General features: G+C 43.7%; 1 protein-coding gene and 1 non-coding gene across 4 annotated transcripts in view; both read right to left on the bottom strand.

Annotated features, from left to right (window-relative positions):
* The window catches only part of MACROD1 (mono-ADP ribosylhydrolase 1), a 1,131,067-nt gene that overhangs the window by 135,714 nt on the left and 973,659 nt on the right, over positions 1-21,694 (bottom strand). The window lies entirely within an intron of this gene.
* Positions 21,075-21,194, bottom strand: LOC149446164 (small nucleolar RNA SNORA17). Its single transcript, XR_016306252.1, has one exon. It is a non-coding gene; the product is annotated as a small nucleolar RNA SNORA17 (small nucleolar RNA).

The raw sequence follows: 21,694 nt of genomic DNA, 5'->3' as shown, positions 1-21,694 counted from the left end.
GCTGCAAAAAAGGAGGCAGCTCTGAGTGTTAGATCCCACGTTCTGATGGAACTGCCTGTCTAGAATATTGGACAAAAGATTGAAAACATGCACTTTTTTTCTGGTAACCTGCTGGGGCACTCACTGGAGGGTAGCCTTGTCTGTTGTGAACAGGCTAACCTGAGCCATTGATCTCCCCGAATATTTTTATCTTCTCTCTACTTTTATGAACTCACATCAAAGTCCCAAAGCCTCTTGGATGCTTTTTTCTTTGTTGGACAGAAGAAAGAGGCAGCTCCAAAATTCCCAAAATTTACCTTGCTCTATAGAAAACATATTTACACAAAAGTGAAAAAGTATTTGGCCAATTCCTGATTTTTGTTTGCATATTTGTCACAGATGATTCAGATCATCAAAGAAATTTTAATATTACACAAATTCAGTTTTTAAATGATGATTTCATTTATTAACAGAAAAAACCTGCCTGGCCCTATGTGAAACCCACCACTCCCCTTGCTAAATCATGAATGAACTGTGATTAATCAAATTTTTTAGAAATCTGAGTTAAATTTTGCTTACCTCACCAAGGCCTGCTTACAGCCAGACCTGTTGAATCAAGAAATCACTTAAATAGAAGCTGTCTGACAAAGTGAAGCATGCTAGAAAGTCTCAAAAAGCAACATCTCATACCACAATCTAAAGAAATTCAAGAACAGATGAGAAACAAAGTAATTGGCATATATCAGTCTGGAAAGGGTTACAAAGCCATTTCTAAGGCTTTGGGATTCCAGCGAACCATAGTGAGAGCCATTATCCACCAATGGAGAAAACTTGGAACAGTGGTGAACCTTCCCAGGAGCGGTACCCCTGCCAAAATTACTCCAAGAGCACAACGATGACTCATCCAGAAGGTCATTAACCCCTAGCCTACAGGGCACTTATACCCCCTTCCTGCCCAGGCCAATTTCCAGCTTTCAGCGCTGTCACACTTTGAATGACAATTGCGCGGTCATGCAACACTGTACCCAAATGAAATTTTTTATCATTTCTTAAAACAGATAGAGCTTTCTTTTGGTGGTATTTAATCACCTCTGGGATTTTTATTTTTTCTTAAACAAACCAAAAACCACTGAAAATTTTGAAAAAAAACCCGTTTCTTCTTAGTTTTTGTTATGCAATTTTGTAAATAAGTGATTATTCTCCTTCACTGATGTGCGCTAATGAGGCTGCAGTGGTGGGCACTGATAGGCTGCACTGACGGACACTGATAGGTGGCACTCATGGGCACTGATGAGGAGGCACTGGTAGGTTGCACTGATGGGCATTGACAGGCATCACTGATGGGCACTGAAAGGCAGCACTGATACATGACACTGATATATGGCACTGATAGGCAGCACTGACTGGCACTGATAAGCGGCACTGGCTGGCACGGATGCGCACTGATAGGCGACACTGACTGGCACTGATAGGTGGCACTGATTGGCAGCACTGATAGTTGGCACTGATTGGCATTGATAGGTGGCACTGACTGGCACTGATGGGTGACATTGAAAGGCAGCTCAGATGGGCACTAATATGTGGCATTGATGTGCACTGGTATGCACTGATATGTGGCATTGATGCGGCACTGATGGGCACTGGCATGTGGCACTGATAGGCACTGGCATGTGGCACTGATGAGCACTGACAGGTGGCACTTCTGGGGCCACACTGATCATCAGGGCACACTGATCAGTGCCCTGATGATCAGTGTACATGTCCCCTCCGCGGAAAGCCGACTGTTCAACAGGTAAAAAGTTTTGGGCATAAAATTAGCTAATCTTACATAATTTTGGGGTGCTGAAAATGAAAATGACCCTAAAAAATGTTGATTGGCTCTAGTTTCCATGATATATTCACCCATCTAATGACGTAAGCCATTCAAAATTATGATGCAACTTCAGCTGCATATTGTGCAATTGATACTGGTGACCAATAGAAAATTGCATGTATACTGAGATGATGCAATATTAGCCTTTAATTGCATCACTTCACTGCATAAAAGCTGCAGTATCTGTAGCTGATTGTAGTTCGACAGCGTCTTTACATTTCGTTTTATACTTATATAGGCTACTCAGTAATGCCTCGAACTTGTGTGAATAAAGCAGATAATTTCTGCTATATCTGCAGTGAAATAACTTTTATCTCACAAAAAAGGAGGATAACAGGAATGATTAAGAAAGCCTACAACTTGTATTTTGGCTGCAAGATAGGAGACCAGGACAAGAGCTGGGCACCACATATATGCTGCAATTCTTGTGGGACAGCACTGGAGCAATGGTTGAATGGAAAAAAGGCATCTATGCCTTTCGCTGTGCCAATGATTTGGAGAGAGCCAACAGATCATGTTAGTAATTGTTACTTTTGTATGGTGCCTCCAATTGTAAAAGGGCTAAATAAGAAGAAAAAGTTATCTGTGCACTATCCAAATATTCCATCGGCAATACGTCCAGTTCCTCATGGAGAGGGGCTACCAATTCCTAAAGCACCAGAATCCTTCGTGGTTGAGTCAAGTGAGGAAGAACCTGAAGCGTGTAGTCACGTGCAGTTGTAAGAGATAGCCCTTTCCTCGAATACAAGAGAAAAGCCAAGAGAAGCAAAACCGACACAAACTGAAGACAAAACTAGTGAGAATCCTAAGTATTAAAATGATTCAACTTAGCTTATGGCTATAATTTTTCTTGGTAATCCTATGCAATATATTATGCCATTTAGGCTTTGTTATGTAGTCAATATCACTTGCTTTATATTTGTGGAAAGACATCTATCTATATAATTATTGTGCATTATGTAGTCATTACGCCTATAGTAGAAAACTTTCCGTTTACAGAAAAACTAGAGCCAATTGACAAATTTCATTGTTATATTTGAACTCAGAATGTGAAATTCATTAAGAAATGGATCCTTTTGTTTCCAAAACTGGCAAGAAATAAAAATTTGTTGAACAGTGTTACTAGCTCTCCTCTCCTCTCAAGCTGTCAGTGTGACAGCTCGAGAGAAGAGAAATGCCGATAACCGCCATTTCCGTGTTTACATGTGATCAGCTGTGATTGGACACAGCTGATCACATGACCGAGCCGACATCTTTGGTTCTTTCTGTGATCTGCTGTGTCCGAGGGACACAGCGCACCGGAGATCGCCGCGCGCTCCCTGAGCCGCGCATGCGCAGTGAGTCTGGTAGGACGTCATATGACGTCCTATCAGAACGAGAGAACCACCTTGTGCCCGTCACTATAGGGTGGGCGGAAGGTGGTTAAAGAACCCAGAACAACATCTAAAGAACTTCAGGCCTCACTTGCCTCTGTTAAGATCAGTGTTAATGGGCAAGATGGTATATCACACTGAGTGTGGCACATAGATTGAGTGGATATAATTCACCTTTATGTTGGCGTGGATGTGGAGGTAGAGGCACAATGTATCACATTTGGTGGGAGTGTTCTAAAATAAAAGAGTATTGGGGGAAAATAGTAAGCTTGATTCAGAAAATTACAGAGGTTAATATTCTAGTAGACCCAGAGATTTGCCTTTTCCATAGTACTAAGCTTTCAGTTAAAAAATACAAAGAATCTGGTTTCTTGTACTATTTGAATGCAGCAAAGGGACTGATATCCAAGTTTTGGAGGAGACAGGAGGTGCTGAAAATAAAAGACTGGGTGGATAGGGTGGATCAAATATGTAAATTGGAGGAACTTTATCATATGAATGAAGATAAGATGGAGAGTCACCATACAAGATGGAACAAATGGGAGGAATTCAAAAAGTTAAAGCTAACCATAGAGGATATGGGGGACTAACACAATAATATGGGAATATATTTTGTTCTTCTTTTATAGGGACTAGGATCTCCAGAAATGAACAGGAAAATGCAGAGCAGAAGGGCTTAAGGGTTGGATTGGGGGGGGGGATGGTATATAGGTAGGGGGATGGGGGGGAAGGGATGAAACGATAAATGTTTTGATATTGTTTTGATAAAGGTTTTAATGAGTGTGTTTGTATAATTTGTTTATCTGAAAAATGTATAAATATTTAAATTAAAAAAAAAAAGATCAGTGTTAATGGTTCAACAATAAGAAAGTAACTGGGCAAAAATGGCATCCATAGGAGAGTTCCAAGGTGGAAGCCACTGCTGAGCAAAAAGACTCCTCTCGCATTTGCCAAAAAAAATCTTGACTATCCCCAAGAGTTTTGGGCAAAATTTCTGTGGACTGATGAGACAAAAGTTAAACTTTTTGGAAGGTGTGCGTCCTGTTACATCTGGTGTAAAACTAACACAGCATTTCAAAAACGAACATCATACCAACAGTCAAACATGGTGGTGGTAGTGTTATGGTCTGGGGCTTTGTTCTAGCTTGGGGATCTGTACGACTTGCCATAATTGATGGAACTGTCAGTTATGCACTCTACCAGAAAATCTGAAGTAGGATGCCCGGCCACCAGTTCATGACTTCAAGCACACCTGAATTTTGCAACAGGACAATAATCCGATACACACCAGCAAGTCCACCTCTGAATGGTTCAAAAAAGAACAAAAGTAAGGTTTTGGAGTGGCCTAGTCAAAGTCCGGGCTTAAATCCAATTGAGATGCTGTGGCATGACCTTAAACAGGCTGTTCATGCTCCAAAACCCTCCAATGTGGCTGAATGAAAACAGTTCTGCAAAGAAGACTAGGCCAACATTCCTCCACAGCGATGTGAAAGACTCACTGCCAGTTATCATAAATGCTTGATTGCAGTTGTTACCACCAAGAGTATCACAAGCAGTTATTAGGTTTAGGGGACAATTACTGTTTCACATAGGGCCAGGCATGTTTGGATATTTTTTTCCCTTAATATATGAAATAATCATTTAAAAACTGCATTTTGTATTTTACTCGGGTTATCTTCATGTAAGGGGAAAAAAACCTGCGCTACACCCCAGACGATACAATGTGTGAATAAATGTGTGAAACAAATATATATTCTGAAACAATAATGAAACAATTAGTGAACTGCTGCTACTCTTTCCCTGAACACCAGAAAATACAAAACAAATAATATAAAAAATGAGTGCGCTGTACACTAAATAATCATAAACAATAATGAATCAAATAAATGCTGCTACATAAAAATGTGCATAAATTAATTAAAATGACATAGGTCCACATTCATATATTAAATAATTAAACGTCCCAAAATCCAATACCACAGTGATGTGTTCTAAAGAAATCCTCCAACGGAAAGTGCATAGGTGCAGGGGTGTCACTAGGCAGGTGCGGGGGGTGCGCGCTGCACCGGGTGACACCTACCGCATGGGGTGACACCGGACCCGCTCCATGAAAAGGTAAGCTGTAAAGCAAGCCAACGATATCCCTAGGATGGATTGAATCTGCAGATTGAGCATAATGGACTGGAGTCCGATCCATTATGCTCCCCAAACCGCATATCCGATCCATCTTGCGGTGATCGTCGGCTTGCTTTACAACTTACCTTTTTGTGGAGCGGGTCCGGTGTCACCCCGTATAGGTTGCATGCCGACGATCCTTGCAGGATGGATCGGATCTGCGGATTGGGGAGCATAATGGATTGGACTCCGATCCATTATCCTTAATCCGTAGATATCCATTATGCTCAATCCGCAGATCCGAACCATCATGCAGGGATGGTCGGCATGCAACCTATACGGGGTGACACCGGACCCACTCCATGAAAAGGTAAGCTGTAAAGCAAGCCGATGATCCCCGCAGGATGGATCAGATCTGCGGATTGAGCATAATGGATTGGAGTCCGATCCATTATGCTCAATCCGCAGATCTGATCCATTCTACAGGGATTGTCGGAGGGGGTGTCACCAAGTGTTATCGCACCGGGTGACACCAACCCTAGGGACACCCCTGCATAGGTGTCCACAAATGCTTGCTTCTTACCAGGCACTTTGATCTCCAATCAAGAGATCAAACAAGCAGATGGTGTTCAGATCCCACACTGACACCCAGGGGCGTATCTGCCGCAAGGCAAACAAGGCGTTTGCCTAGGGCGGCAGTTTACAGGGGGGCGGTATGCTCCCCAAGCAGAAGGGACACTGTGTGTGTCAGCGGCAGGGCCGCCATGGGTGAGGGTACAGCCAAGCCGACACACAAGGAGGGTCACCCTGGCCAAGGGACCGGCTGCAGAGGAGAGCGGAGCGGTGGGAGGATCCCCGGTGTGCGCTTGGAGCGCGTGAAGGCCGGGGCCCGCTGTCAGTGTGCACCGGGATGTGCAGGATGGCCAGAAGGTGCCAGCGGAGGAGGAAGAAGAAGACCTCTACCCCAATTTATCAGACTATCGCCTACACTGCTCACTTTTAGGTGATCTCTGAAAACCTATCTCTTCAGGGAAGCATATCCTGCCCTCAGCTAATAAAGGAATCTTCTACTCTTTAAACCAGTCCATCCCCCACAGTTACTATCTTTTGTAGCACTAGCCCCTCCCTCCTAGATTGTACGTTCCAAGGAGCAGGGCCCTCCTAACCCTCTTGTATTGAACTGTATTGTTGCTGTATTGTCTCCCGTTATATTGTACAGCTCTGAGCAAACTGTTAGCGCTATATAAATCCTGTATAATAATAATAATAAGACGAGGTCAGGGTGGAAGAGCGCTCCTCCTGTCCCACTGCCCCTCACCTGTCCTGCTGCCCCGATCCTGTCCCATGCCCCCTGTCATGCTGCCCCCCACCTGTCCCTCTGCGCTCCTCCTGTCCCACTGCCCCTCACCTATCCTTCTGCGCTCCTCATGTCCCTCTGCGCTCCTTCTCCTGTCCCACTGCCCCGATCCTGTCCCATGCCCCCTGTCACGCTGCCCCCTACCTGTCCCTCTGCGCTCCTCCTGTCCCACTGCCTCTCACCTGTCCCACTGCGCTTCTCCTGTCCCGCTGCCCCGATCCTGTCCCACTGCGCTTCTCCTGTCCCGCTGCCCCGATCCTGTCCCATGCCCCCCGTCACGCTGCCCCCTACCTGTCCCTCTGCACTCCTCCTGTCACACTGCCCCTCACCTGTCCCTCTGCGCTCCTCCTGTCCCACTGCCTCTCACCTGTCCCACTGCGCTTCTCCTGTCCCGCTGCCCCGATCCTGTCCCACTGCGCTTCTCCTGTCCCGCTGCCCCGATCCTGTCCCATGCCCCCCGTCACGCTGCCCCCTACCTGTCCCTCTGCACTCCTCCTGTCACACTGCCCCTCACCTGTCCCACTGCGCTCCTCCTGTTCCACTGCCCCTCACCTATCCTTCTGCACTCCTCCTGTCCTCTGAGCTCCTTCTCCTGTCCCACTGCGCTTCTCCTGTCCCGCTGCCCCGATCCTGTCCCATGCCTCCTGTCACGCTGCCCCCTACCTGTCCCTCTGCACTCCTGCCCCACTGCCCCTCACTTGTCCCACTGCGCTCCTCCTGTCCCGCTGCCCTGATCCTGTCCCATGCCCACTGTCACTCTGCCCCCTACCTGTCCCTCTGTGCTCCTCCTGTTCTGGTGCCCGCTGTGTCTTCCGGACAATCGCTGTACGGGACCTCTGTGTGAAGTCCCGATCATGTGATCACTGATTGGCCAATTAGTGATCACATGAATAGTAGTACACAAGATGTCACTTCCTGACATCATTGCTTACTACTAGTGAAATCTGTGAATGATCACAGAGGTCACATGGTACAAGGCTATTCACAACAGCCTTGTACCATGTGACAAGCTGTGACCAATCACAGCTCTCACAGTATTTCTCAATAGCTGCAAGAATGAAGCCAGAGAGGAGGAGAAATTATTGCTTTTACAGCCTTAATGGTGTAAAAGCAATGTGTAAAAAAAAAAAAAAATCTTCCATCACCCCCCACAAGTTGTACGGTGTCACTATGGTGACACTGTACTGCTAGGGTGACAGAATGTTAAAAAAAAATAAATACTAATATAAAAAAAAATAAAATAAAAACAATTATTGAAAAATTATCATTTTTGGTTATAAACTAATTTGGGTTATTTTGTTTTTACTAAAAAGATAGCTGAATACATTTTGGCCAAGATTTATGAAGAATGTTTGGACTTTTTCATTTATATAGCAAAAAAATTAAAATCCCAGTGGTGAATAAATACCACCAAAATAAAGTTTTATCTGTCTCAAAAAAATGCTATAAAATTCATTTGGGTACAGTGTTGCATGACCACGCAATTGTCATTCAAAGTGTGATGGCACTGAAAGCTGAAAATTAGCCTGGGCAGGAAGGGGGTGAAAGTGTCCGGACTTGAAGTGGTTAAGCAAGCCTTGATGAAGGGGGATTATGTGGCTCCTGAATCCTATTGGCTGTCCTTTGCCCTGTTTACTGTAACCAGTTCATCACTAAAGACCTTGGACGCTGGGATGGGTTGCATTTCCATCCAGGAAACTGCCACTTACTAGAGGTTTTTCTAACTTTTTGCACCATTCTGAGTACGCTAACTGGATAAAACTTGCTAAAACCATCATGAGTAACATTTTAGGAGATTAGTAGTTACAGAAATTCTCAAACCAGCCAATTTACCACAAGCAATCATACCACGGTCAAAATACCTGAGATCACATCTTTTTTCTCCATTCTGGTGTTTGATGTGACCATGATTTATGCACATTGGTGCATTTGCCGGGGCAAATATGCTGTGTATTTCTGGTGCGCAGATGCCCTATAGCATTGCTCATAGAAAGGAGGAGTTCAGGCTGAAGCCGTATCTTTTACCTCTCTATAGAGTAACTGGGTTTCGGTGTACAGCACTTCCTCCTTCTGTTTTCCAATCTGTTCCTGCTAGCCCAATGATCTTGTTTGCACTTTAATGAAAAAAGTGGTGTAGCGCTCAGTAACAAATGCAATACATGTAATAAATAAATATCAATAGTAGTGACACTAAGTGCTCACAGTTCAGGTCACAGCAGACCTAGTAGGTGACTAAAAGTGAACCCAATCCCATGGGGGGGATCAAAGTATCGTGACTCTTAGTCCCCACAATTGGGGTAACGGCCTAAAATATTGTGGATCCCTGTTGAGGGACAAGTGCTAATCATGTGCACCAAAATCACAAATAAATAGTCAAGTCCAATCATAGGTGGATGTGTAAACACAGCTGCAGTGCTCCAATCTTCCAGACCATGCATAAACGATCGTGACCCACCAGTAGGTGCTCTCCAAACAATGGCTAAAGTGGCCTCTCACCTCCACTCATCAACCCCTAGGGGCCATAGAGCCTTATGGATCTCTCCTTGATCCTTCTGATACAGGAAATCCTGGTGGTCTGGTGACAGGGCTGTGACAGGTATATAGCCAGCAGGAAATTCACACCATGAACCCCTCCAGATCAGTAGGTAGACAGACACAGGTACGCTCCAGGCAAGAACAATTATTTTAAAATTCATCAGCAGGCATTTCCCATATATGGGTGTATTGGAAATGAATTGCAGGGAATTCAAAGATGGCGACGCGCCGGAAACACGTCACATGTCAAACCGGAAGTTGCGTCACCACGCTGTAAACGCATTACGTCACGTTGCATATGACTTCTTCAGGACTTCAGTCTTTGACCCCCCCATGGGATTGGGTTCACTTTTAGTCACCTACTAGGTCTGCTGTGACCTGAATTGTGAGCACTTAGTGTCACTACTATTGATATTTATTTATTACATGTATTGCATTTGTTACTGAGCGCTACACCACTTTTTTCATTATTATCCATTTACCTACAGGTTTAGGAATAGGTGTTTAGCTGCTAGTAGTTTTTATATATTTATTTTTCCATCTCAGCGTGGGTAGACCTTCTAAATACTTGTTTGCACTTTGGCACCCGATCTGTGCTTCGGACTGCAGGGGGAGGTTTTGCAGTGCTTTGAGCAATGCTCCAAGTTTTTCGTATATGTATCACAGCGCATGTGCACAGAATTAATGTCCCAAATGCACAATACCCATGATGTCTCTTAGATTGTAAGCTCCAAGGAGCAGAGCCCTCCTAACCATCTTGTATTGAACTGTATTGTTGCTGTATTGTCTCCCTTTAATTTGTAAAGCGCTGAGCAAACTGTTGGCGCTATATAAATCCTGTATAATAATAATAATGCTCCTGTCTATGAGTAGCTGTACATGTAACAAGTAAATTAGTAAACCTCCACACAATGTTATTACTAGGCTGCAACTAGAGGGAGCTCCATTGATTTGTAGTGTGACTTCCGGAGACTAACAACCAACAAGCTCACATTTAACTCGGAATGAGCAAGTGAGCAACATGGGTTTTGTCTTGATACAGGTTTGGCACGCTACATTTATGCTGACTTTGTTCAGTTTTGTGTTTGTGCTGACATTCACTTTCTCTATTTAGTATCCTATATGTTAGTAATGGTAATTCTCTAATAGAAATTGATGTGCTTTTCCATGTGGCCACTATAAAGAAAGCTATTATCTGTATGTGATCCAATTCTGCTCAACACATTAAACTCAGAATGAACAAGTGAGCAACATGTGTTTTGTGCTCTCCTTTTGATACAGCTACTGCAGGCTGCAACTTTGTCATACTTTGCACTCAGATCACCAATAATCCTGTAAGATACGCAGCACCAGGACTTCCCAGGTACCAAAAATATATAACCTGGTAATACTGCATGGGAAAATGCGCTCATGTTCATGTAGCCTAACTGAAGCTCCTGGTCTGCAAGATTTTATAGTGGCTGATTAGATATATGCATGAACAAGCAAGTGTACTGATGTCGTTTTTCAATGATATTTGTAAATGGGTCAGTAATATGCGCTCATTGAATAGACATGCTGTTCTTCCTCCTAGTGAAGTGATCTAGAACATATGTAGAGAAATCCATTTATGCTCACTGGCTCCTCCTGGTGACATACATACAACAAAATTTTTGCCCTTGACATCAGTGGTATGAGGTGAATTGCCTTTTTTGACAACAGCTCTAAACAGAAAAGTCAGTTGCAGTGTGATGGAATTGTTGCTGCTGCTTTGCCCTGGCATTGAACTAGAGACCAAAGAAGCTATACATTTTAGATTAAATATCCCTTAAAGTTAAAAAAATCATAATGATAAAATATAAAAATACATAAAATAAACTAGTTATGCTGCCATTAATATATGACCTAGTGATTTCTTTTTAACCTCTTGGATTACTCTGGGTACAATTATGTTGGATGAAGTTGTAAGCAAAGCTCAGATTATAATCAAGCCTTAATGGCCTCAGCACTTGCCCGGATAAATTAACTGGTTAAACCTGTAAATTTATAAAGGAAATTGATGCATTCCAACTTGTACTGTTAAAAAGCCGAATGTTTGATAATAATTTGTTTTCAGTGGGACATATTGCTGCCTACATTTGGTGTTTCTTTTAATTTTTTTCACAAAGGCAGGTTGGTAGCTGACAAAATTCTGCAATCTCTGCATGAGACCAGTCTTGTAGCACCAACACAGATGTATAAGCATTTTACTGTCGCAGCCACATCTCAGGCAACAAATGGCTGAAATAGAACATTTCAGTAATGTCTCCATAATCAGTACAATTTAGCATAAAATGTATTTAGTGCAGACAGCATATGTAGAGAAGTATAATAAATTGACGTACATGGAAGAAGTTGATGTTTAATATGATTGAAATACAGGAAGAAACTGATGGATAACTCCCTCTTCACCTTCAAGGAGAATGGATCAAGGAATATTGTAGAATTCCTTGGCTGGAAAGAAGCCATTTTGGTGAAAAGCGCATAATCCTGTAACTGTGATTGGCTCTCATGGTTGTTGGGGGGGTGCTTGGGGTAGAGTGATAAGGTGGCAGTCATGTCCTCCATGTTTCCCTCTTCTTTGGGCACCAAGTAAGGGTCACATGGGAGGCCTACCCCGGGGAAGGTTCTTCTGGGCTACGCTAGGCACCTGAGACAGGGTGACTCTCCTACACATAGGGTAACTTTACTTTTGTGCCATTTCATCAATGCTTTGGCACAAGGCTGAGGCCACTGTGGGGAATACTCAACCTTAAGGCGGGCCTCTGATTTTAGAGATGACCGATACAACGTGTATACTTAGACAATACATTTTCTCCAGTTACTCTCGGGTCCGTGTGTAAATGTACATCTTCCCACTGTAGCTTGCTATTAGGAGAGCTGTACTGAACACTGACCACAGCCACCTGTCCAGTGTTTCCCACTACTGGTCCTGGTAGCAACATGGAACCCCCCCTGTCATATAGCACGGGCTCCAATGTGAACATGACTTTAACTCCTGAACTTCCATACCTCTTTACTGGATGGGGACCTGGGAGTTTTGGGAGACGGAATGCGGCATAGGGAGTGCTGACAACCTCTCCCACGCAGCTAGAGGCAATTCCACCTATAAGTACACATTTACAACAGGCCGCTTGATGATTGTTCCTTCATTGCTCATGGCAAACACATGTGCAACTTGCATTAAGGTGACTCTTAATATGTTAAGTCTTCATAACCCATGTGATAGTCACCCAAACTGTAGACTAAGTGCAAAATTGTGCAGGTTACTTGTATTACACTTCTTTTTGTAACTTCAGACCAGGCAAGAGGCAATGTTTCAGTGCTTTACTGAATAAAGTGTAACAATACGAAGTCCAACGTGACACAGTCTTTTCCTAAATCCCTAATCCTAACCAGGCTATGTTCTGTCCTGGTGTGCCTGCACAGGTAGAGTTCATGTCAATAAAGGTCCATTAGTGGCATTACCCAGTAGCTGGTATTTTCAGGGCAAACCCCAAGTTGGATGGCTCTCACATCTTTTAGGCTCCTTAGTGGCTTTACTTCTCATGGAACACTGCTGATGAACCAGCAGCAAGCCTCTCAGGCTCCTACGGAGGGGGAACCCTCTAGACTCGGCCCACTGTCCCTTTTTATATCCACAGAAGCAGTAGGTTAGACCCAAGGATCCCACCAACAACCAAAGAATCAAGAGAGGCATTAACCCTTATCCTCCTGTCTGGGGCAGCACCTTACTAGCTAGTACTAACCTGCTTACATGGTGGTCACATGATTTGGAGACTGTCCCACTGCTTCCTGATCAGAAGCCATGACAGCTCGGCCAGTGTGCTGGAAGCTTGCAGTGAGCGTGCTCTCAGCACATAACCCTCAGGCTGCTGTGGATGCATATGTGTGGTAAAAGAGCCACCTGCATCCTTAGCAACAAAGGAAGCCACATACCTAGAGTCCCACCACTGGATACCCTACATTAACTGAATGGGCATTAGAAAAGGACTCCGTCATGAACCAGGACCTCTTGGGTTGTATTCTGTAACTCTGGAATTCCACAATATGACACATTTATAACACAAATTCCCCATTGTCCTCTCTCCTCTTAATCTCTCAACAGTTTATCCTTCCCATCCCAACCCTCCATATCAACTATTTTCCTATGATCCCTACCCTTACCTCTGTTCCTGTACCTTTAAGTAAATTTTACCCTCTTTTTTTATTAGCTGAATCATTATATGGCACTCTAGACAAGTGCATAAAAAGCAGTCCAAAACCCAAAAGCAAATGTTTATTATATTGTAGCTTACCAGTTCTTAGGTCTGATGGCTGCATTAGTTTTCTTTTTTAGTCTTTCTTTCTTTGTAGCAGTTAGAAGGTTACAACAAACCAATTAACACTGAATAGGTTGCTTAGAATTGTCAGCTTTTATTTATTTACATAAAACCTTTATCCCAAAAGAAACAAAACTGTTGCTGTGATTGCCTAAAAAGTGTTAGCTAGAGTTTGGCTTCAATTTGTTAGAGTATCTAAATCTGCTAATCCATCTGACACTCCCCTCCCCAGACACTCCCCACACTGACAATGCTGCAGTCCAAAGGTGCCCCTGTGCTCCTCCATCCAGAGTGGGGGCACTCTATTACAGGAGATGTGTTACTGGTCAGATGGCCAGGTGACAATAGAGGGAAGAAAGCTTAAGAAAAAGAAAACCAATGCAATAACCACATCTAATGTTTGGTAAGCACAATATATTAGATTTTTGGTTTTGTGATTAATACAGCTTTTAGTCAGGTAGATATAGTACAGTACCAACAATCCCAGACAGACAAAAGATACGGAAAACCTACAGCATATTTAACTTAACTGTATCTGAGCACCACAAACCGAAAACGCTAATTCAGTTATTAGGGATGCATCGATACTGATAAAATGCTCTTTTTTTAAAAAAAGATATATTTATTGAGTTTTAACACAAGACATACAAGAAATACAAAACCCAGGACAAAGGTCCGACAATTAAAACAATCAACAGTCAAAGCATCTCACACTGCCATACATGTCCAACATGTCAAAGTATACAACAAACTGAATGAATGTACTCCAATAAAAAACGAGGGTGGACTACACTTAACTAAACTTAGGTGGAAAGAACTCATACAAGATAATGGATCTATAGAGGTCAAAGTAAGGGGATTGGAAAGCCATCTGTCCCATATTTTGGAATACTTTGGATGTTTTCCTGAGCTCAAAAGTAAGTTTATACAGGGGAAGGGAATCATTAACAAGTTTAAGCCAAGAAGCTACCGTGGGTCAACTCAATCCCTTCCAGGACAACAGAATCATTTTTTTAACATAGAAATATAATATCCGTAGTAATCTTTTAGCATATTGCAAAAGCACTAGATCCCACAAAATGCCTAAGAGACAATTCTTGGGATGTAAGACATTAGGTAGGCCCAGTGTGGAGGATATGAAGGAGCCCACCTCCCTGCAAACTTCCTGGACTGTCGGACAGAACCAGAAACAATGCAGGAAGTCAGCCCTATGTCCACAACCTCTGAAACAATCTGCTGTAGGTAGTAAACACATTTTATGTAACTGGGCAGGAGTAAGGTGAGAAAGATGGAAAATTTTTAGTTGGATGATTCTTTAGAGGAGATAACAGATTTAATGTAGGTACCACTGAATTTGGACCAGTCTGCCTCCTCAAACGGTATGTCAGTTGAAACCCATTTAGCCTGGGCAACCAGGAATATAGGATTGGAGACCATCAACAGAGCAAAGTAATAAGTAGAGATCAATATAGTAGGGTCAGGTTGTTGTAACAACTTTTCTAAAGGGGTGATCTGTAAAGGGTTATCTAAAGTCCCAAATTGTGTACGCACTGCATGATATAGTTGATGATAGTAGAATAAATAGTCGGAGGGCAGGTCAAATTCCACTCTTAGTTGTTGGAAAGTCTTAAAACCCCAGGCAGTGAAAAGATGGCATAGGTATTTAATTCTTCTGGAAGACCAACACTGGGGGTCAGGCAAAGAATAGAGTTCTTGCAAAGTGGGATTATGCCACAGAGGATTATTGGGAATTACCCAGGAGGTCTTAAATATTCAGGTCAGCACTACATTAAACAAAAACAAGGAGGCTCATAACATTATAGTACCAGGAAGAGTGGGTACTTGGCATAGGTAAATAATATTACAAAGTACTTCTAAGGACAAAGCAATAGCTGCTTCGGTAGTGGTGCAGGCATTAGCGGATGAAGAGAACAGCCAGTCATGTATATGAACCATCTGAGATGCCAAGTTCAATAGACAGAAATTGGGGAAGGCCAGTCCCACTAAGGAAGTGGGCAGTCTCAAAACTTCCAATGCCATTCTGGGGGGGGGGGAATGTTTCCAAAGAAACGCAGTGCAAATAGTGTCAATTTGTTTAAATAGGAATTTGGGTATTTTGCAAGGGGAATTAGCTAGCACATACAACAGTTTAGGGAGATAAGTCATCTTCAGCTGGCTGGTATGGATCCACTGGCTGGTATTGATCCGCAGCTGGGCAATCAATGGACATACGTTATTAGTAATGTAGGACAATGGCGTCTGTACCTTGATTTCTAGATATCTGAACATGGTAACAACTTGTAGTTTGGACTCACAGACACGGCACCAGGATCCAATGGGAACAGGCTAGATTTATCCCAATTCACCTGGAAAACAGAGTAGTCACCAAAGAGAATAATTTCTTGTAATAAAGTATGCAAGGAGTCGTGGGGATCAGCCAAGTATACCAAGGTGTCATCTGTGTACAGGGAGATGTGTTCTTCTATTGTATCAATAGGGAGACCTCTAATAGAAGGGGAGTTACGAATACAGATACCAAGCGGCTCTATTGCCAGTGCATAGTAGAGGAGATAAAGGACAGCTCTGTCTGGTGTCCCTGTGTATTGGAAAGGCATCAATAACATAAGAATTCTCTCTTATGTAGACGTATCCAGGCTATCATACGAGGGCCAAAGCCATAGAGATGTAATATCTGAAATAGTTAGGGTCATTCAACACTATCAAAGGCCTTACAGGTGTCTAGAGAGACAATAACACATGTAGAGGAGCAGTTCATGAGGGTATTGTATATTATGGAACAATCTGCGAATGTTCATTCTAGTAGAGCGACCAGGTATAAAGATACCTTGGTCTCCTCTCACCAGGGCCGCCACCACACCATTCAATCGATTGGCCAAAACTTTCGCCAGGATTTTAACATCAACATTAATAAGGGAAATCGGTCTATATGAATCACATTTAAGAGGGTCTTTATGAGGTTTCGAAATGAGAACAATTAGTTCCTCTTGCATAGTGTGAGGTAAGATGCCTGTCTTAAGGGCTTCATTAAAAGTCCGAAGAAGAAACAGGCTAATCAGTGATTTGAAACAGGCAGACCACTCGGCTGGAAAGCCATCAAGGCCAGGAGTTTTATGAGCTGATAGTTGTGCAATAGCTAGCTCTATCTCCTCAACTGAGATAGGTACCTCCACATCCCCTCTCACACTTGGGGACAAGGAGGGGAGGGTGACCCGCGCCAAATAGCTGAGCAAGTGATCTGCGGAGTAGTATAAAGATCAGTATAGTATAACAGAAAGGCATCTGCAACTTCAAGAGTTGTAGTGTCCAACTGTCCAGCAGGTAAGTATATCCAGAGGATAGAAGTAGGGGCAATTTCAGGTCTAGTTAAGTAAGCAAGTTGGTGGCCAGCCTTGTTATCATGTTCTAAATTTTTTTTATGGTAGTATAGAGCATCTTTTTTTAGTAAGGTCTAACAGTCGAAGTTCATAATCTCCTCAACATCCATTCTGCCCTAGTAAGGGGATCAGGATGAGCAGTATAATTACTTTCAGCTGTCACCATGGCTGACTCCAGTTCCTCAGTGCCTATTTGAGCATTTTTACGTAGCATACCAGAAACAGACATAAACGTTCCACAGAGGCTAGTTTTAAATGCCTCCCACTCCATGGAAGGGTCAACAGTGTCCAAGTTTGTATTCCAGTAGTCAACAATACCTTGTGTACACTCTCCCTGCACCACCCCTTCCTCCAACCACTGCGGGTTCAAGTGCCACAGTGTAGAGCTGGTGCACTAAAGCAGGAGGAGGTCCACAGAGAGAGGGGAATTATCTGAAATGTCCCTGGGAAGGTAGGAAACTGCAGAGACTAAAGGAAGCGTGCTCACAGAAGCAAAGGCCATATCAAGATGTGACATATTATGAAAAGAGTCAGAGTGTCAGGAGTACTGACGAGCATCAGGGTGTTTCCATCGCCATATTTCAGTAAGATCATGCACTTGTACCCAATCTAAGAGCATCTGATACATTTTACCACCACCCCCCAAGCGGTCAACAGCAGGGTCCAACATTGCGTTAAAGTCTCCAACATAGAGTAAGGGACCACTAGGGAGAGACAGAGTCATAAGGGATAATTTAGTTAGGAGATCCAGAGAGAACGGAAGTGTAATATAAACATTATTTAGTGTAAACATAATAGACCCAATCTGAATGGTAAGGACAACAAATCTCCCTTCCGGATCTGTTTTCACTTGGACAATATCAGCTGGGAGTGATTTAGCCAGCAACACAGAATCCCCACGGGAGTAGGAAGTATGGGTAGAGTAGAAGGGCTTAGCGATCCAATGACGTTTAAGGGCCAACAGCTTAGATCCAATTAAATGGGTCTCCTGGAGACATACAATATGTGGTCTATGTTGTTTCAAAAAGGAGAATACCAAAGACCGTTTCTGGGATGAGTTCAATCCTCTAGTGTTCTATGAAAGAACTTTAAGTGGCACAGACATAAAAGATAAGTAGAAACAGGATATCCATGTAACATGGAGCACATCCATATAGCTAGACAGTAAATCTGTGGAGAGAAGGCATGTGAGATTAGCAAGAAAAAAACAAACAAAAACAAAAGAACCCCCAAAAACCCTCCCTGCCAACCCTGCTCTTCCATCCCCAACTTAGAGAGCTTAGATTCCATTAACTCTTGAACATCCATTGGCCTCGCCACTAATAGGTTGAAAGGTATGCTGAAGTCCGGTTGGCTCTTTATGGTAGAAATCAAATCTTCGAAATGGTAGAAAGAGTCTCTGAGGCAGGGCCAAAAAGACAGAAATGGGCAGTCCATCGTCACAAGAGGAGTTCAGTGGGAGCCAAAGGCAACAGGATCCACCAGCACAGGTGAAGCAGTTCGAAGAGAGCCCCAAAGAGTTGGAAATAGGTTTGGGCATAGGAGAGCTTGACAGAGCTAACGTCGCCCACACCTGGGCTCCGGCCCAAAACGGTCATCCAGCCAAGACATCACATTCTTTGGGTTGGTGTAAAAGTGAGCTTTTCCATCATGAATAATGGACAGCTTGGCTGGAAAGAGCATAGCATATTGTAGGCCATGATTTCTAAGGTGAGCTTTTACAGTGGTGTAAGATGTTGAAGCTGTAGGTCTGCAGAAAAGTCAGGATAAATAGAGATGGTAGCGCTGTTATACTGCAGTGGCTCCTGCTCCTGAGCACTTCGGAGGATGATAACTTTATCTTGAAAGTTGAGGATTCGTGAAGCTTGGGGGGGGAGCCAGAAGGGGGTAGGCGTGGTTGTGTGCAATGGGCCCTCTCAATCACAAAGTTGGAGGGTAATGCCTCAGCTCCAAAGGTGTCCCTCAATAAGAAAAAAAGAAAATGTTTAGGAGATGATCCCTCAGAGCGTTCAGGAAATCCCACAAAAGCAGGTTATTTCTGTGGGAACAATTTTCCAAATCGTCCAATTTGGCCTTGAGAGCCGCCATTTCAACAGTAGCCGAGTGCACTAAGGTGGTCAAAGGATGAATAGTATCTTCTAGGGAACTAATGCGGTCTTCAGCCACCCCCATTCTCTCCCAAAGATTTTGTACATCTTGTTTCAACAGAGAGAATCCGACATTGATGGTCTCTATCTGTGTAGCAATAGAAGTCTTGCACTCATGTATAGCTTGCATAATCTGAAATAATGTAGATTCAGTAGATTCCTGAACAGTATCCCCCTCATTATCAGAGTCTGGAGGAGAGCCCAAAAGAGAAAAGAGGACTGTAGGCAAAGAAGAGAGCTCAGGGAGAGAAGAACTCACTGATCCAGCAGGGCCAGTCTGGGAGAGAGCAGGAGACAGCAGCGTGGAGGAGGCAGAATGAGAGGAGCCGGCTCCATCTTGCCTATGAAAGTGGGCCAGCTTTTCCGCCACCGATGGAGCCATTGCTTGCCCGATTTTGACCATGGTAATGTTACAGTGATGTGCTCGTTGGCAGGAAGAACAGAACGATGTGTCTCAGGTGAGGATTCAGTGCAGGAAGTCTGAAGGATGTTGGAATAGAGCCAGAGCCGTCAGGTTAAACTGCCGCTCAGTCCGGCATCATAACCCCCCCCAATAAAATTCTCTTGATACTGGAAACCAATACTTTGCGGTGCAATTTGCGTAAATACAAGATTAGCATGTGATTCTAACAGGAATGCCAATCCTGTCCAAATCACATGCGGTTTCCCCACTGCTTCTGTGTGAACCCAGGCTTGTCATAGCCCGAGTTCACACAGGAGCAGTGAGGGATACCTTCCTGCAGGGATCCCAGACTGCACAGAGAGTGGGCGTGTGCAGATGTATACTATGGAGGCAGTTGCTCCATATTCTCAGTGGTATGAGAGGAGATGAAGCTGCAAGGATTTAAAATTTCTGCAGCTTTCCCTCCTCTCCTTGCAGCGATGACAGTTCAGGCTAGAGGGCTTTAGATTGGTCAGCAACGTCATATGGACGGTGCTGACTAATCAGATGCTGTCTAGCCCGTACTGTCATCGCTGCAAGGACAGGAGAGAAAGCCGCTTCACAGGCCTGGGGATTTGAAATCCTCACAGCTTTCTCTCCCCTCCTTGCAGCGGTGACAGTATGGGCTAGACTCTTGTGGGTTTAGTATACATGTACCTCCATACATTACATTTACATGTGTATCTATAGCATATGTATTTTGAATGATACACTATAGTGAATGACACTAGGAGACTCTGAAGACCATTGTAATTGTTTATTTTGTATTGTATATGAAAACCTAATGAACTAAGATTGAACTAAAGGGCTCATGCACATTTGAACTAAAAAATGCTGATTTTACAGGCATTTTTTTATTCTGCCTCTAAACGCCCCTTCATGTTATAATATGGGGTTTATTTACTGTAGCTGAATAGTGCAAAATCAGGCTCACTTCTGCATAGAAACCAATCAGCTTCCAGGTTTTATTGCCAAAGCTTAATTGAACAAGCTGAGGTTAGAAGCTGATTGGTTTCTATGCAGAAGTGAGCCTGATTTTGCACTCTCCAGCTTTAGTAAATAAACCCCTATGTGTCCATGCACACTATAGGCCTTTACATGAGTTTAAAGGCAAAAAAACCCCCACCAAAGCAGGACAGGGTCATCCAGCGCCCAGGGAGAAGATGGCAAATTGCATCCTCCATTCCCCCCCGCCAGGTGGAGTCTCCAATAGAGTCCCCCTTTACATCAGATGTACACAGTAGAGTCCCCCTTTAAATCAGTTGTCCCCAACAGAGTCCCCCTTTACATCAGGTGTCCCCAACAGAGTCCCCCTTTACATCAGATGTCCACAATAGAGTCCCCCTTTACATCAGGTGTCCCCATGCTCCTGAATTGTTGCCCCCCACCTTCTCCCTTGTACTGGGAGATTAGTAATAACAGAGTCTTCTTCCTCTCTCCAGTCAACAGGTGGAGAGAGGAAGAAGGACACAGTCCATCCTCTTTCCTCCACTGAGACTGAGGACAGTTCTCAGTCTCAGCACTGATTCTTTTCCACTCCATACAGGCTGAATGGAGGAGAAAGCCGAATCCAGCTATTGTCTGCTGCTCCTTCTGACAGGAGTGACACTGCAGTCACTCCTGTCAGTAAGCAGCAGAATGAGTGCCCAACTCACCTGTGCCCCCTCAACACAGTGCCCGAGACAGGTGCCCGCTCACCCCCACAGTCCCAGCCGTGCACCAAAGTCATGTTCAGAAGTGGAGCTTTTGAGCATACAAAACACTCAAAAGCGCCTCAATGTGCCTAAAAGCACGCAAACACGTTTTAACACTAGGAACGTTTATGCGCCTCCATGCATTGATACAGTCTAATGGCTAAAATAGATTAACATTCTGGCCAAAAGAATGTATTAACATCAGATGCATGAACACGCATAAACATGCATGAACACGCAAGCCACAAAGCAGCTTTTTACTGCATTTTTCTGCTGTTAAACTCCAGTAGGAGAAAAGGCATCATAGAGAATACAGTGTGCTTGTGGCCAAAGCCTGCAACAGATCAGCAGTGCAAAATAACAGAATGTAAGTCCTTTTATCTGTCAGTCAACATATCAAAAAACACTGCAAGGCTTTTTATATCTTGAACCTGCTATATGGAA

This window comes from Staurois parvus, unplaced genomic scaffold (genome assembly GCF_062004578.1).
Source record: "Staurois parvus isolate SC_StPar_1 unplaced genomic scaffold, SC_StPar_1.0 ptg000694l, whole genome shotgun sequence".
NCBI lineage: Eukaryota > Metazoa > Chordata > Amphibia > Anura > Ranidae > Staurois > Staurois parvus.
The sequence above is the reverse complement of the archived record's forward strand: the minus strand, read 5'-3'. Positions and strand labels throughout refer to the sequence as shown.